Source organism: Lagenorhynchus albirostris, chromosome 13 (genome assembly GCF_949774975.1).
Source record: "Lagenorhynchus albirostris chromosome 13, mLagAlb1.1, whole genome shotgun sequence".
Taxonomy (NCBI): domain Eukaryota; kingdom Metazoa; phylum Chordata; class Mammalia; order Artiodactyla; family Delphinidae; genus Lagenorhynchus; species Lagenorhynchus albirostris.
Window position 1 is genome coordinate 11,004,443 of NC_083107.1, and position 15,427 is coordinate 11,019,869.

The 15,427-nt window shown below is 43.2% G+C and overlaps 1 long non-coding RNA gene across 1 annotated transcript; it reads right to left on the minus strand.

Annotated features, from left to right (window-relative positions):
• Positions 1-645: 645 nt before the first annotated feature.
• On the minus strand, positions 646-6,762 carry LOC132531614 (uncharacterized). Its single transcript, XR_009544144.1, has 2 exons — positions 6,442-6,762; positions 646-982 (listed from the first exon to the last, which is right to left on the minus strand). It is a non-coding gene; the product is annotated as an uncharacterized LOC132531614 (long non-coding RNA).
• Positions 6,763-15,427: the final 8,665 nt, after the last annotated feature.

The following is a 15,427-nucleotide window of genomic DNA, read 5'->3' on the forward strand; positions in this document are numbered from 1 at the left end:
GATTCAAAACCTGGCCTTCACAGCTCTCTCTGCTCCATCCTGGGAGGAATTCATCTCCTTTGCACTGTCACCCCATCACGGGTTCAGGCCTGCACCTCCCCTTACAAACACCACAAGCACACCTCAATGGCTCCTGCCACCAACCTCCCTCTACCCCTGAGTGATATATAAGAAAGCATTGCTACAGGGCCCCTGCGGGATTCCTCCCTCATCTTGTCCACTGTGCGACACCATCCCCGTACCCGCAAAAGCACCAGAAGCCTGACACTCTGTGAGCCACTTCCTCCAAAGCCCCCAGGTCTCAGCAGGAAACCTCTTCCTCCAGGACACCTGTCATTGGCTCCCCTGACTCTCAGTTTCCCCATCAAAACACTCTGCATTGCGATCATGCTACAGTGCAATTGTTCAGAGTGTGAATTAGTTTCCTGCTGCTGTTGGAACAAATTACTATAAATTTAAGGACTTAAAACAACACAGATTTATCCTCTTACAGTTCTAGAGGTCAGAAATCCAAAACGGGTCTTTCAGGGCTATAATCAAGGTGTTGGAAGGGCTGGTTCTGTTACCAGAAGGGGGACCCCTTCCAGGGCCTGAGAGTGGGCTCCTGTCTAATACTCAGAAATGAATTGTCTGAGGAGACACACGTACTAACAAAGTAAAAGACTTTATTGGGAAGGGAGACCCGGGCGGAGAGCACCCGGAACTGCTCTGCCACGTGGATCACAGTCTCAGGGTTTATGGTGGTGGCGTTAGCTTTCCAGGTTGTCTCTGGCCAATCATCTTGCTTGTGCCCATATCTGGTCCCATTCAAGGACCTTCCTGGCGGTGTGCACATCTCTCAGTCAAGATGGTTTCCAGAGCAATGGTTTCTGGGAGGTTGGCAGGACATATTATGGGCTGGCATCTCCTCCCTCCTTTCGGCCCCTCCCAAATTCTCCCAGGTAGTTTTCAGCAGCTGCACCATGTTCCTCATCAGGACATCCTGTTGTGAGACAACTCATGCAAGTGGTTATTATCATGCCTGGCCAAAGCAGCAGTTTTGGTCAACAGTTCCCTAACAGTTCCTTCTGGAGGCTCCAGAGGAGAATCTCTTTCTTGCCTCTTCCTGCTTCTAGGGGCTGCCAGCATCCCTTGGCTTGCAGCTGCATCCATCTAATCTCTACTTCTTTGCCTTTTCCTATCCTGATCACCTACCTCCTTTTTATAAGGACCCCTGTGATACATCAGGCCTATTCAGATCATCCAGAACAATCTCTCCATCTCAAAATTTTTAATCACATGCCAAGTCCCTTTTGACATATATGGCAAAAGTCACATATTCCAGGAGTTGAGGACGTGGACAATGTTGGGGGGCCATTACTCAACCCGTCCTCACTGTGTCTTTCCCACTAAGATTTGCATGATGGGGGTCATGTGAAGCTGGCTGAGCTTGTACTCCTGCCAGTGAAGGATGAGGACATGAGTGTTGGAGTGAATGAGCAAACAGAGCTCCCCTCCCACCTCTCTTAGGCTTTCTTTTGACTCTTTTTTGTTTGTTTGTTTGTTTGTTTATTCCATTTCCCTCTCTCCTGCCCAGCTTCTGCTTCTTCCTCACCTGCACATATCAGGCAGGGAGTCTAGTACCTTGATTTGTCATCATTTGTCTGAAGCCCATCTCCTGCCTCAGTTGCCTTGTTTTGGTGAAATAAATGTCCAAGTCTCCTGCTGCTATCCATGCCCAGATCCGTGAAGGCTTTAAAATTGGGTGGAAAAAATTACTGCATGTTCCATCTAGAGTACCCTTCCTGGCTCTCTCTGCTTGTCCTCATCTTGAACCTATTTTATAGCTCTGCAAATTGTAGGAACGCACACCATTCTTGTTTATATACACGTAAATGAACTCTGTCCAGTGGTGGCTATTATCAATTTTGCATCTATTTGTGAATTCATTTCAGCATTCTCACTTGCCTATCGATGGATGGTATTTTCATTTCTCCTTTGGATTGGTTGTAACATCTTACCGGTTTCCTCACCAATTAATGAATTAAATCAACCTTTGAGGTGTGTTTTTCCATTTGTATAAGAGTCACGATTTTTCCTTTAAACAAAATAATAATCCTTTTACAGAGCTCAGGAAGGAGGCAGCTGAATCCACAAACACGAGGACTATGTATCCTTTAGAAAATCCACAATTGCTGGGTGGATCAAATGCACCTGTTCTTTCCTCACTTCCATTCCCTTGACCATATGGAGCAGTTGGATGAGACACAGTTCAGGAGGAACAGTGCAGAAACCAGCCTATCCAGTGGGGGAGACACATGTCTCCAAAGGGCTGGGGTGCACAGGCTTTGGCTTCTCCCCAGCCACTCCCAGCTCTCCTCCTTGACCCTCCACCCCTGCTATCTTGTGAACCTCATACAAAGTCTTTGCCAGCAGAGCTTCCCAGACCTGCCATTCCTCCTCCCAACAGCCATCAGGTGGAGGAATTCTGAAGTTGTCGCTGCAGGCCTTAATCCATAAGGAGCTGCCTACCTGTCCTTGGAAAGAAGGGGAAAGTGCACTTCCAGGCAGGAGAAGGGGTTAGGCCAGGACCTACCTCCTGTTCGGGTGACCCCAGAGAGCAAAGCCAGCCTTCTGATGACCAGAGCAAAGGCAGGCCTGCCAGCAGCCTGCGGGGCAGGGGTTTTGCCCCAGGATGCTGGGAGCTGCGATGCTCCTCTAGCCGTTTCAAAGTGTGCAGGCGTTAGTCTCCCCAGGGGCAAGGATTACAAAGAGCCACCACATGGGAACTGGCTGCTGCCCCCAGACCTCATTCCTACACAGTTTTCACTACCGTCAGCTCCAAACTAGGGTTCAAGGTGCACTTGGTGCGCACACTTCAGATCGCGACCCTAGTGACCTCCTCTAACCATTTGGGTCGGGGTTGACCCTCCATAGCACTTCCAGCCCTAAAACTCTCACAAGTCAGAAGAACAAAGCACTAGCATCTATTCCCTATGGGGCAGTGGCCCAGAATGAACTAGAAGCACTGGTCTTTCCTGTGGAGTTTATATGTGCTTCTGTGAGAAACCTCCCCCCTCACCAGACCTGAAGCGCTGTGCAAGCAGACGGCCCATCCCCTCACTGTGCGGTTCATTCAGCCCCGCGTCGACACGGGGCAGCACCCAGCAGAAGGCTTTCACACACAGAGCTTAGTGCCTCGATCAGGAAACAGACACGGACCTCCCTGGGGCACAAACATTTTCAATTGCAGTTGTGATCACTGCTTTGGAGGAGGGGGTGGCCCGGAGGGAACTGGCATTCGACCTAGTCGGGAGTCAGGAAGGGTTTCTCGGAGGAGAAGTGGGTCTAGGAACTAATTCAGGGTTTCACCTCCAAGTCTAATGCTGCCTGTAGGAATTTTGTAAATGCTTTTTACCATTTTGAAGAAATTCCCTACCGTTCCTGGTTTGCTGAGACTTTTGATCATGAATGGGTATCAGATTTTGTTAAATGCTTTTCGCATCTGTTGAAATGATCTGGTTAATTTAACCTTTCATTCTGTTAGTACAGTGAATTACATTGATTTTGTTCCTCATGCATAACCAAGCTTGCATTCCTATTTATATTATAAACCCAACTTGTTCATAATATATATCCTTTCTCTAACATCCATGGAAACAGGAGACAGGGACCCATGAGTAATTTAATTCTGCCCGTAATTCTCAATCCTCCCTTTTAAAAAGGTATTCTCATCTGAGGTTGGTGGAAAACAATATATGTTAGAGGGACCACGGTAAGTGCTAGGGACACAGGTAGGTTTACTTGTGCCCTGCCCTCGTGTGGCCAGCAGGCTGCATGGTGAAACAGCTCTAGGTATGATCTAGGCCTAGAATGACTTGTAGGCGAAAGCACTTGTAGGGAGGGTGGGGTTGGCAAGAGCAGAAGAGGCGGAGCAAGTCTGGGAAACAGCCAGCAAGTCACGTAGCTACGCAGAAGGGCCATCTGTGCACGATCTCGAATGTCCAGACCCAAGGATGGAACCTTATCTTCCTGGGAACAGGGAGCGGCGGACACTGGAAAACGCCCACAATGTGAGGTTAAGTGCGTGGTCTAAAACTGTATGTGCAGAATGCCTCCAATTTTATTAAACTGTGTGTGAGACGGAGAGGAATGTTGTGGCCACCATAACAAAATGCCATGGACAGGGTGGCTTAAACAGCAGACATTTATTCCTCACAGTTTCCGGAGGCTGGACTTCGGAGATCAGGGAGTAAGCACGACTGGTTTCCTCCGAGGCTCCTCTCCTTGGCTTGCAGATGGCCATCTTCTTGCTGTGTTCTCACCCGGCCATCCCTCTGTGCGTGCACGCTGGTGCCTCTTGGTGTGTCCAAATTTCCTCTTCTTAGAAGGACAGCAGTCGGATTGGATTAGGGTTCACCCTAAGGGGTCTCATTTTAACTTAATCACCTCTTTAAAGACTTTATCTCCAAATAGGGTTACATTCTGAAGTACTAGAGGTCAGGACTTCAACGTATGAATTTGTGGGGGACATGATTCAACCTGTAACAGATGTTAATGGTGTTGTTCTGATTGAAGAGATTACGATCTTTTCATTCTCATTTACTCTTTTCTATTGCTATTTCTCTTATTATATTATATTAGTTGTATATTATAGTATTGTACTAATAATACTATAACATATAAGATATTGTATTTTATATATATTATATAGTATAATATATATATATTATACTATATAATATATTATATTATGTATATTTTAAGTATTATATATACTTATATATAAGTATTATATATTATAATACATAAGTATAATAAATATAGTATAACATATAATATATACTACATATTATAGGATATAATGTTATATATTGTAGTATAGTAGTAATAGATTTCTATTACTATAAAATTGATTTTAAAAGGAAAACTAGGACACCATGAAAGTCCTCTGTGCACAGATCACATGTTAGATAGAGTGCGGGCCCAAGCACCAGAAGGGGCTTGCCTCTGGGCCCCTGTCTCAGGACCCCTCCTCCCAAGTCGACTCCTGGCATCACCATTCCCAGTAACCGAGGAGACAAGAAGTAAGTGGAAGATGGTAGACGCCCTCCCCTTGTAATGGCATAAATGCAGCACAGAATCTGAAGGTGATCAGGTGGAATCCATTGCCTCCCGTCCCTAGGGCTTTGAGTAACAGGACCTCACCGGTCATCCTTCATCTTTCCATTCAAAGACGCTGCCGCTGTTTCCCACATCTAGTCAGCAGGGTCAGCCAGAGCTGGATCAATGGTGCTCCTCGGGGAGCCCACCTGAGCAGCCTGAGAGCCCTGCTCTTTCCTCTCGGGTAAATCCCAGAGGGCTGGCTCCAGGCCACGCCACTCTGAGGCATGACAGCTGAGAGGCACCTGCTCAAGGCAGAGGGCTAGAGCAAATAAATCACCCTCCGCCTGTGCTAGAGGACAGGCAGACCAGGTTTGGACTTTGGATTCCAAGTGGGACAAAGGGCGTTCCTTCTACATGTTCCACCTAAAATGTCTAACGACAGGCATAGTCTATCCTGATATGCCTAACATCTAAGAGAGCTGGGTTCACATTCTGGTTAAGGATGAGATTCCTCTCTCCTCCCATTTTCATTATAAAAACATTTTGACTGAAAGAGAAAACCTCCCATAACCCACCATCCTAGATAAGATTCTTTTTTTTTTTTTTTAATTTCCTTATATTCTCTGTGCATTGCCGGTATACTAAGGGATTTAAATAACAGGTCAGGAAGACAGAAGGGGTGACATTGAGGACTTACTTTTTTAATAGACAATGATTTTGCAGCCCTTCCTCCCCCAAACACACACACGCGCACACACACACGCACGCACACACACGTACGCACACACGCACGCGCACACGGGCACACACACACACACTGGGTATGTTGGGTATTAACGAAATATCAAAACACCAGCCTTGACCTTAACTCAGAAAGAGCCTCCAGTAACAAGGAAAAAGTCTCTGAGTGAGGGGAGTATAAACGACCAAAACCCTTATTGAGAGCAATTTGACATCAGGTACTAAAGCCCGAAGTTTTTCATACCCTGTGACCTAGTAATTCAGCTTTTAGGTATGGCTCATAAGGAAATACAGACGTAGAAAAGACTTATGACGCCCAAATGTTTTACACAGTCTCATTTATGATAGTAAAACTTGGGGGCAATCTTGGTATCTAACTGTAAAAGAAGGGTGAAGTAAACATGCCACACCGTGAACAGAAGGAGTATGCGTGCTCCTCTGGGCGGGAAGCGTTCCTCAGCCCCCCTCACCCTCACCCACAAGAAGAGTTATGAGACCTATGGGAACGCCAGGGGCCCAGATGCATTCCCAGCCTGTGGCAGGGAGTGTGGAGTAGGGGACAGAGGGTGACCCTGGGGCCAGACCAGCCCAGGTTCAAATCCTGCTCTGTCTCACCTTGGCCAGATGGTCTTGGCAGTCCTTCCACCTCCCCCGGGGAAAGTAGGTTGAAATCCTGAACCTGCAGGGCTCTTGAAGAAATTATACCGGGCCTGACCCAGGGGAGCTAGCATTTGCCCAGGTCACCCAACCAGCACATTGCAGAGCCCAGATTTAAAATTAGATCCAGCTCGTTCCAGGATTATTACTGTTTCTGTTCCTTATACCCTGCTGCCTCTTCTAGATTACCCTCCCCAAATCCCCAGGGAAGCAGCAGTGGCATGAACGACAAACAGACGGCCAAGAAGCAGGGCTCCAGCTGGGGACCTGAACATGGTCTTTGCTCTTGAGACACAAGGAATTGATTCAAGAGGTCACGGTAACCAGCCGCTTTCATTGGGAGGCCCCAAGTCCTGGAATTGGGGTGCTGGAGGGAGATCCAAAGACAACAGTTCTGAGTTTGGAAGGAGATGCGGTCCTCCGTCACGGCCAGTTGTCAGAGGGATGCGGGTTGAACTCCCAGGCAGGAAGGGGCATTTTGTTTCACTTGGCCGCAACCGGTGTGTTTTTCCAGTTGATGAGGGAGCCGGGAGATGACTTTCCTGCCTGCTTCAGACAGAAAGGACGCTGGTGCCAACTGCCTGGAAGAGGTTCCTTCCCCAGGACCTCAGGGCAGTGGACCTGGCCCTGGTGAGCAGCAAGCTCAGAGTCAGCGGCTCTCCTGGCGCTGCAGAGACCCCCCAGGCACTTGGCCTTGGAAAAGGCCCAGCTTCCCCTCCACAGTCAAGTCTTCCCTTCCCCTTGACCCAGAAAAATGTGCCTATTCACAGATTGTCACTCTGTGACCTTCATTTGTCACATTTGTGTCACTCTTCTGACTGCCTTTCCCAGAGTTTCCTTTTCATGTTCCCCTGCAGATGGTATCTCTCCGGAGGATGCCTGGGTTGTGATGATCTATTTAGAGGCAAGAAGGCAGCACTGAACAAAGCAAACATCACTTTCATGTGTGAACAGGTTTCCTGGGCCCGTCACAGCAGCTGGAGCAAGTGATCTATTGGTAACAGAAAAGTCTTCTTTCAGGCCAGGCCCGCAGACAAGTCTGACAGCTGCTTTCTCTCCTTCCCTCTTTCTTTCCCTTTCTTCCTTCCCTCTTTCTTTCCCTTTCTTCCTTCCTACTTTCCCTCCTCCCTCCTTTTCTTTCCTCCCCTCCCTTCTTCCTTCTTTTCCTTCTCTTCAAAGAGATCACATGGAAATCTAAAAAAATGATACAGATGAACTTACCTACAAAACAGAAACAGACTCACAGATTAAGAGAACAGATTTATGGCTACCAAAGGGGAAAGGTGAGGGGGAGAGATAAATTGGGAGTTTGGCATTAACGTGTGCACACTACTATATATAAAATAGATAATCAACAAGGACCCACTATATAGCACAGGGAACTCTACTCAATATTCTGTAATAACCTAAATGAGAAAAGAATTTGAAAAAGATTAGCTATATGTATATGTATACATTCACTTTGCTGTACACCTGAAGCTAACACAACGTAAATCAACTATACTCTAATATAGATTTTTTTTTAATTAAAAAAAAAATACAACATGGAAATAAAGCTGAGAAATTCTGCAGGTGCTCTGGGTGGCAGAGCAAAACACCCCAGAGATCCATGCAGGGGTGTCGAGCCCTACATCTCCACATGGCTTCATCTGAGGTGCAGTCACCCTCCCTGGGATGAAAAATAGATAGAAAGGGATGGAGGGAAGATTTATTGAGCGCCTACCGAGTGCTGACAAGCCTGTGGGGCAGGTACGGTGCTTCCCGTCTGGAGAGCTGAAGCCGAAGCCGGTGGTCAGGAGAGGTGCCGGCACGGTGGAGACAGGACCGGATTCATCCGGCAGCAATGAATCCACCAAAGAGGCTCTTTCCGAAAACCAGTGACTTTTGCCAAAAAGCCATAATGAAAAGGCCCCACGTGTGTTCACACAGTAATACTAAACAGCAAAGAGAAAGAATGATAAACTGTACACCACCATGTGAATGACTCCTATAACATGGTGGGTTTGACTTGCACCAGCTCGTAAGAGCTGACTGTGGAATATTCTGGAATCTTGCAAACTGATTGTTAAATCATTGGTGGCTTGAAATCCACCAAGGTGGGAGCATTCACAGCATTGAAATAGGCAAACACTACAAACAGGAACTTTTTCTTTCTTTCTTTCTTTTTATTGTATTGCTTTTTTAAAAAATTTTTTATTCTTTTATTCCTTTCCTTCTTTTTTCTTTTCTTTATTTATAATAATAAATAAATTAGTTTTTGAAAGCCAATTTACCAGCACACCACTGGGTTTTACAGATTCTGAGCAGAAGTAACCAGACAAAAAGAGGGCACACTCATCCCATTTATAAGGAGTTCTACAACAGGCAAAGCTAATCTATGTTGATGGCAGTCAGAGCAGTGGTCACCCTGCATCGGGAGAGTTGGTCACGTTCCGTGTCTTGATCTTGGTGGTGGTCACATGGGCGTATTCAGTGTGTGAAAATTCATCGACTCTAACACTTAGGATGGAGCATTTTTCACAGACGTGGTCCCATAAGAGTCCCATATATCTGGGTGGGGAGGAAGAAGAGGGAGACCCTCCACTCCATTTTGCAAAAGCAAATGATCTTTGAACCTTTAAGGCTTCACAAGAGAGACGCTCCATAATTCAGGCTCAGGAGTCAGAGGCTCCCGCGCTGCAAGCTTGGGCAAGTTCCCTAGGCACTTTGGGCCTCAGTTTCCCCATCTGTTAAATGAAAAGACTAAAACCTACTTCTAGAGTTGTTGAGAATATTAAATATGCATTACATTGCTTCAAACACTGTAAATATCCAATACACTGGTTATTGTTTATTTTCGTTTTTATTATTAATCAGTCCCAGGGATGGATAGGAGATAAGCGAAAAAGAAGAGGGAGAATTAATATTTGAGAAAACAGTCAGTGGAGGAAAGCCCGTCACTCCCTGCAAAGGGTGTGTTTTGCCTCTGTCTTCTCCCCATGGCTGGCTAAGCTCCCTCCTAACCCTGAAAATACTGAATCTGAAATGGGTTAGAAGGGCCCTGGGTCAAAATAACCCCAACTTGGGACAAGTTTGATTCTGGGGCTGGCATGCCTGGGGACATGGTCTAACCTAGATTCACGTGGAGGAGTTCACCTAGCTAAACACATAGTAAGTTCCCAGTGTATAGCTAAAGGAGTCAGACCAATCGTGCAAGGGCGGAAAATTCCGGTGAACGTTTTAAAAAGGAAGAGATGTGGAGGAAACATAAATACTGAAAACTATGAAGTGTCCATTTCCCTCCGAATGGACAGTGATAGAGTGTTTCATGCTTTGATCCCAACGTGATCTTTACCTGGCCTATCAGTAAACATTTACCCATAATCCACTTTGTTCTACATGGAGCTCGGAGAGAATCATAGATCCTCAAAAAAAAAGGTACAAATGAACTTATTTACAAAACAGAAATAGAGTCACAGATGTAGAAAATAAACTTACGGTTACCGGGGGGGAAGGGGAGGGGATAAATTGGGAGGTTGGGATTAACATATACACACTACTATATATAAAATAGATAACTAATAAGGAACTACTGTATAGCACAAAGAACTCTACTCAATACTCTATAATGACCTATGTAGGAAAATAATCTAAAAAAGAGTGGATATATGTATACGTATAACTGATTCACCTTGCTGTACAGCAGAAACTAAGACAACATTGTAAATCAACTATATTCCAATAAAATTTTTTTTTAAAAAGGGCCCAGGAGATCATCTCATCCAATTACCCCACTGGATACTGATATTTTCAAATAACTAACCCAATGGGTGGCTGGTCAACCTTTCCAACATTTGCATGCTTCCAGTCACAGGGAACCCACCCCATGATGAGGCAGCCCGTGGCATCTATGCATCACCCTCTGAAAACATTACTGCACCAAAGAGAAAGCAGCCTGACTGTGGCTCCCCACTGAGCCCGGCTCTATGCCTTAGGGCCACCCACCATTAGAAAGATGCCTCTTCCACTGAACGTTTCCCATCATGTGTGCAGACGCGTTCCACCCTGCCCTACTCTTCTATTCTCTTGACTCAACAATGCCTTTGGAGGGTCTCACCTCCATTTCTTCCACATCTAACAGGGTTTCCCATTTTCTGCATCTTCCTAGTCTTGCTTCCATATTCTTAACTATTACAAACCTACAAATCAAAACTTAAAGAGCATTAGCTCCTCAAAACCATTTGTTCTTTAAAGAAACTACTTAAAAAGAATTTTCACTAATCCAGGGCATCCAGACTGTTTGTAATCTGTCCCTGTCTGTATTTCCAGTCATGTCTTCTGACATGGCCCCACATCCACTTTGTCCTTCAGCAGTAATGGGTTCTCCCCCACGACTGTTCCCTCCACACCATCATTGTCCCCAGAATCTCAGCCCACATGTTGCTTCTTGCCTCTCCGTTATACCTTCCAGCATCTGTACCAATCGTCCTCCCTGACAGTTAGCTTCTCTGTCATGGTACCTCTAGGACTTTTCTTCCCTCTATTTTAGCAACTATCCCACTGCACTGAAATTATCTCTTTGCACTATCTCTCTCCCACTAGACAGTGAACTGCTGGATCAGGGACCACTTCTCCTTTTCCATCTTCCAGGACCTACCATCCTTCTCACGCATGGCAGATCTACTGTTTTTACTGAATGACTTCCTTTCCCCCTGCTAATCCAGCTCTGCTAAGTATGTGCTTGTTATGAATTACCTGGATGTGTTCCTTTAAGAGATGTCAAGGACTTCCCTGGTGGTGCAGTGGTTAAGAATCCGCCTGCCAATGCAGGGGACATGGGTTCAATCCCTGGTCCAGGAAGATTCTGCATGCTGCGGAGCAACTAAGCCCGTGCACCACAACTTCTGAGCCTGCACTGTAAAGCCCATGAGCCACAACTGCTGAGCCCACACGTCACAACTACTGAAGCCCACGTGCCTAGAGCCTGTGCTCCGCAACAAGAGAAGTCGCTGAGATGAGAAGCCCATGCACTGCAACGAAGAGTAGCCCCCACTCGCGGCAACTAGAGAAAGCCCACGCGCAGCAATAAAAACCCAACACAGCCAAAAATTAATTAATTAAAAATGTTTAAAAAGAGATGTCAAAAGTAGATTTCCCCGTTATAAATCAGTTTGCATAGAAAGGGTAGCTTTGTTAAGCAACATGTTTAGATGCTAATCCTACTTAAGCCCAGTGGAGTAGAGCATTTCTAAACACAGATTTCTGAGAAGAAAGCTACAGTGAGGGTTCCAATTACAAGATTTGCTCACAGAAGCTAGTCACTGTTCAAAAAATCAGTATAATTAGTAGGTGATATATTCAATACAGCCCCTTTAGTGATGCTTTTATTTTATTTGAGTTTTGATCACATTTAAAAATTAATAATCCACCAGGCTGAAACCGATCACAAGTTAGTTAAAATGAGAACATTTCTTATAGTTAAAAATGTAATGCTAGAATTTCAGCTTACAGGAAGGTGAAGTCCATGTACTTCTTCTTTTTCCTTCTGCTAAGTCCAACTAAAAACCCTGGACATTTAGTATAATATATATAGAGAGAAAGAGAGACTCTGAAAGGTGGGGGGAAGGCAAACAAACTAGGGAACTCAGAACCCAAGTAACAAAACAGTAATACATTCTCTGAATCAACTTTTTGCCTCATATATCCCAGACTTGGAGCTGAAGAAGCCAAGCAAACTGAAAACACCAACGACTACAGACAAAAATAGCCCCAGCCAAAGCCTGCTCTCTCTAACCAAAGGACAGGAGAAGGAAGGGACATTCTAGCAAGACAGAAAACTTTTAGATGGTAAACATCCTACTCCAATCAAACACCATAGAAAAAACTACGGCTGCACTCCTACCAAGCAGAAGCCAAATGGAGAGCCTAGACTTCCATCTTCAGCAAGTTTAAGGTGCCCCAACTCCCTGTCAGTGTGGTGTCAGATAAGGTTGAGTATAGAGCTGAGGCATTCACCCACACCAAGCAATAAGGAGCACCCTCCACCACCACATGGTGTTGATGGAAAACACCTGGGAAGTTTCTATTTCTTCCCTGCTGGAGCAGTCTCAATGGAGAGTGGAAGGTCACGATTTTCACCAGAGCCCAGCAGTAACGAAGCCAATGCCTCCCCTCCCCCACTGATGATGTCCTTTGAGGCCACATGACGAGTAGTAATGAGCCACTCCTACCCCTCTCTGCCAGGGAGGTATCTGTAGATACCAACATCGAAGTAACAGAGATGTTAGAATTATCAGACAAAGATTTTACAGTAGCCATCATAAAAAAATGCTTCAGCAAGCCATTATAAACACACTTTAAACTAATGAAAAAATAAAAACACTCAGCAAATAAGTTGAAAGTGTCAGCAAAGAAAGAGATGATATAAAAAAAATCAAATAGAAATTTTAGAACTGAAAAATACAGTAACTGAAATTAAAAGCTCAGTGGATGAGCTCAACAGCAGAATGAAGGAGACAGAAGAAAACAATCAGTGAGCTGTAAAGTAGAACAATAGAAATTACTCAGTCTGACTAATGGAGAAAAGTTAGAATAAAAATAAAAAGATAAGCAGAGCCATGGGGATCTGTGGGATTGTAACAAAAGGTATGTCTTTCGTGTCATCAGAGTTCTGGAAAGAGAGAAGAAAAGGGACAGGGATCACAAGCTGTTCAAAGAAATAATAATTGAAAACTTCCTAAATTTGGCAAAACTCATAAACTACAGATTCAGGAAACTGAGCAAACCCAAAACAGAATAAAACCAAAGAAACCATGCAAATAGCTATCAAACTTCTGAAAATATTCAAACTTCTGAAAATTAAAACAAAATTTTAAAAACCTTGATGCAGTAAGGGAAAAGTGACACCTTACCTATAGATGAAAATCAATTCAGATGACAGCAGATTTCTCATCAGAATCCATGGAGGCCAGGAGGAAGAGGAATATTCTTCAAGTGCTGAAAGAAAAGAACTGTCAACTTAGAATCCAGAAAAAATATCAGAAAAATCCTGTATGTAGCAAAAATATCAGAAATGAAGGGGAAATCAAGACATTCTCAAATGAAAGAAAACTACGAATTTGTAGCCAGAAGACCTACCACAAAAGAAAGGCTAAAGGAAGTTCTATAAATAAAAAAAGAAATGATAAAAGGAATCTTAGAAAATCAGGAAGAAAGTTTGCAAACAAAAATATGGGTAAATATAATAGCTTTTCCTTCTCTTCATGAGTTTTCTAAATTATGTTTGACATATGAAGCAAAAAATATGGCACTGTTTAATGTGGTTCTAAATATTTAGCAGAAATATTTAAGACAAATACTTAATATTTAATACAAGTGGGGAGAGTGAATAGACATAAGGCAGATAAGATTTCTACACTTCACTTGAACTGGTAAAATGATGACTGTAATAAGTTATGTACATATAATGTATTATTAGAGCAATCATTAAAATGTCACACAGATACACTCAAAAACTCTAAAGTTAAAACTCTATAGTTATAAAATTCTAAAAAATGTTCAAATAACCCACAGAAAAGCAGGGGAAAAGAGAGAAATGCAGAAAGAACAAACAGAAAACCAAAAAAGAAAGCCAGATTTAAGCCATAACAAATCAATAATTACATTAAATATACAGTTGACCCTTGAACAATGCAGGAGCTAGGGTCACTGACCCTTGTGCAGTCAAAAATCAGTGTATAACTCTACAGTCAGTCCTCCATATCTATCGTTCCACATCTGTGGATTCAACCAACCTTGGATCATTTAGCATTATAGTATTTATTTATTGGGGAAAAAAATCCATATATAAGTGGACCCACACAGTTCAAACCCAATTTGTTCAAGGATCAACTGTAAATGGTTATACCAATTAAAATGCAAAGACTGACAGAGTGGATCAGAAAACATGACCTAATTATATGATGTCCATAAGAAACTCACTTAAAATATAATGATATAGGCAGGGTTGAAAAAAAAAGCAGTGGAGATATATGTATATATTACAAACTTCAATTGAAGTTTGTATATATGTACCTATTCAAACTTCAATTGAAAGAGAGAAGGAATAGCTATATTAATATCAGAATATAGAATTCAAAGCAAAGAAAATTACCAGAAGCAGAGAGATACATTGTATAATAACAAAGGGATCAATCTACCAAGAAGATTTAGCAATCATAAATGTGTATACAACAACAGAGCTATAAAATATGTGAAACAAAAATTGATAGAAATGAAAGGAGAAATAGACCAATCTACAATTATTTTTGGAGACTTCCACATCCCCCTCTTAACAGTTGATAGAAAAACTCTTCAGAAAATCAGCAAAGATAACAGGAAAACGCTATCAACAAATAAGATATAATTGACATTTATAGAACACTCCACCCAACAAAAACAGAATACGCATTCTTTACCATTGCCCACATATGCCAAGACAAACCATATCCTGAGCCATAAAACAAATTCACTTCAATAAATGAGCCACTTCAACAAATTTGAAAGAGTGGTAATCATACAATGTGTTCTCCAGCCACAATGGGATGAAACTATAAATCAATAAAGAAAATCTCAAAACACTTGGAAATTAAACAACACGCTTCTAAATAATCTACAGATCAAAGAGGAAGTCCCAAAGGACTTTTTAAAAACTCATTCAACTGAATGAAAATGAAAATACAACGTATGAAAATTTGTGAGCCACAGGTAAAGCAGTGCAAAGTGGGAAATTTATAATACTAAATACATGTATTAGGAAGAAAAATGTCTCAAATCAATCCAAGCTTTCACCTCAAGAACCTAAGAAATAAAAGAGCAAAATACATTCAAAGCAAGCAGAAAGAAATAGTAAATATAAGAGCAGAAATCAATGAAATTAAAAGAGAAAAACAACTGAGAAAATCAGTGAAACTGAGCTGATTGTTTA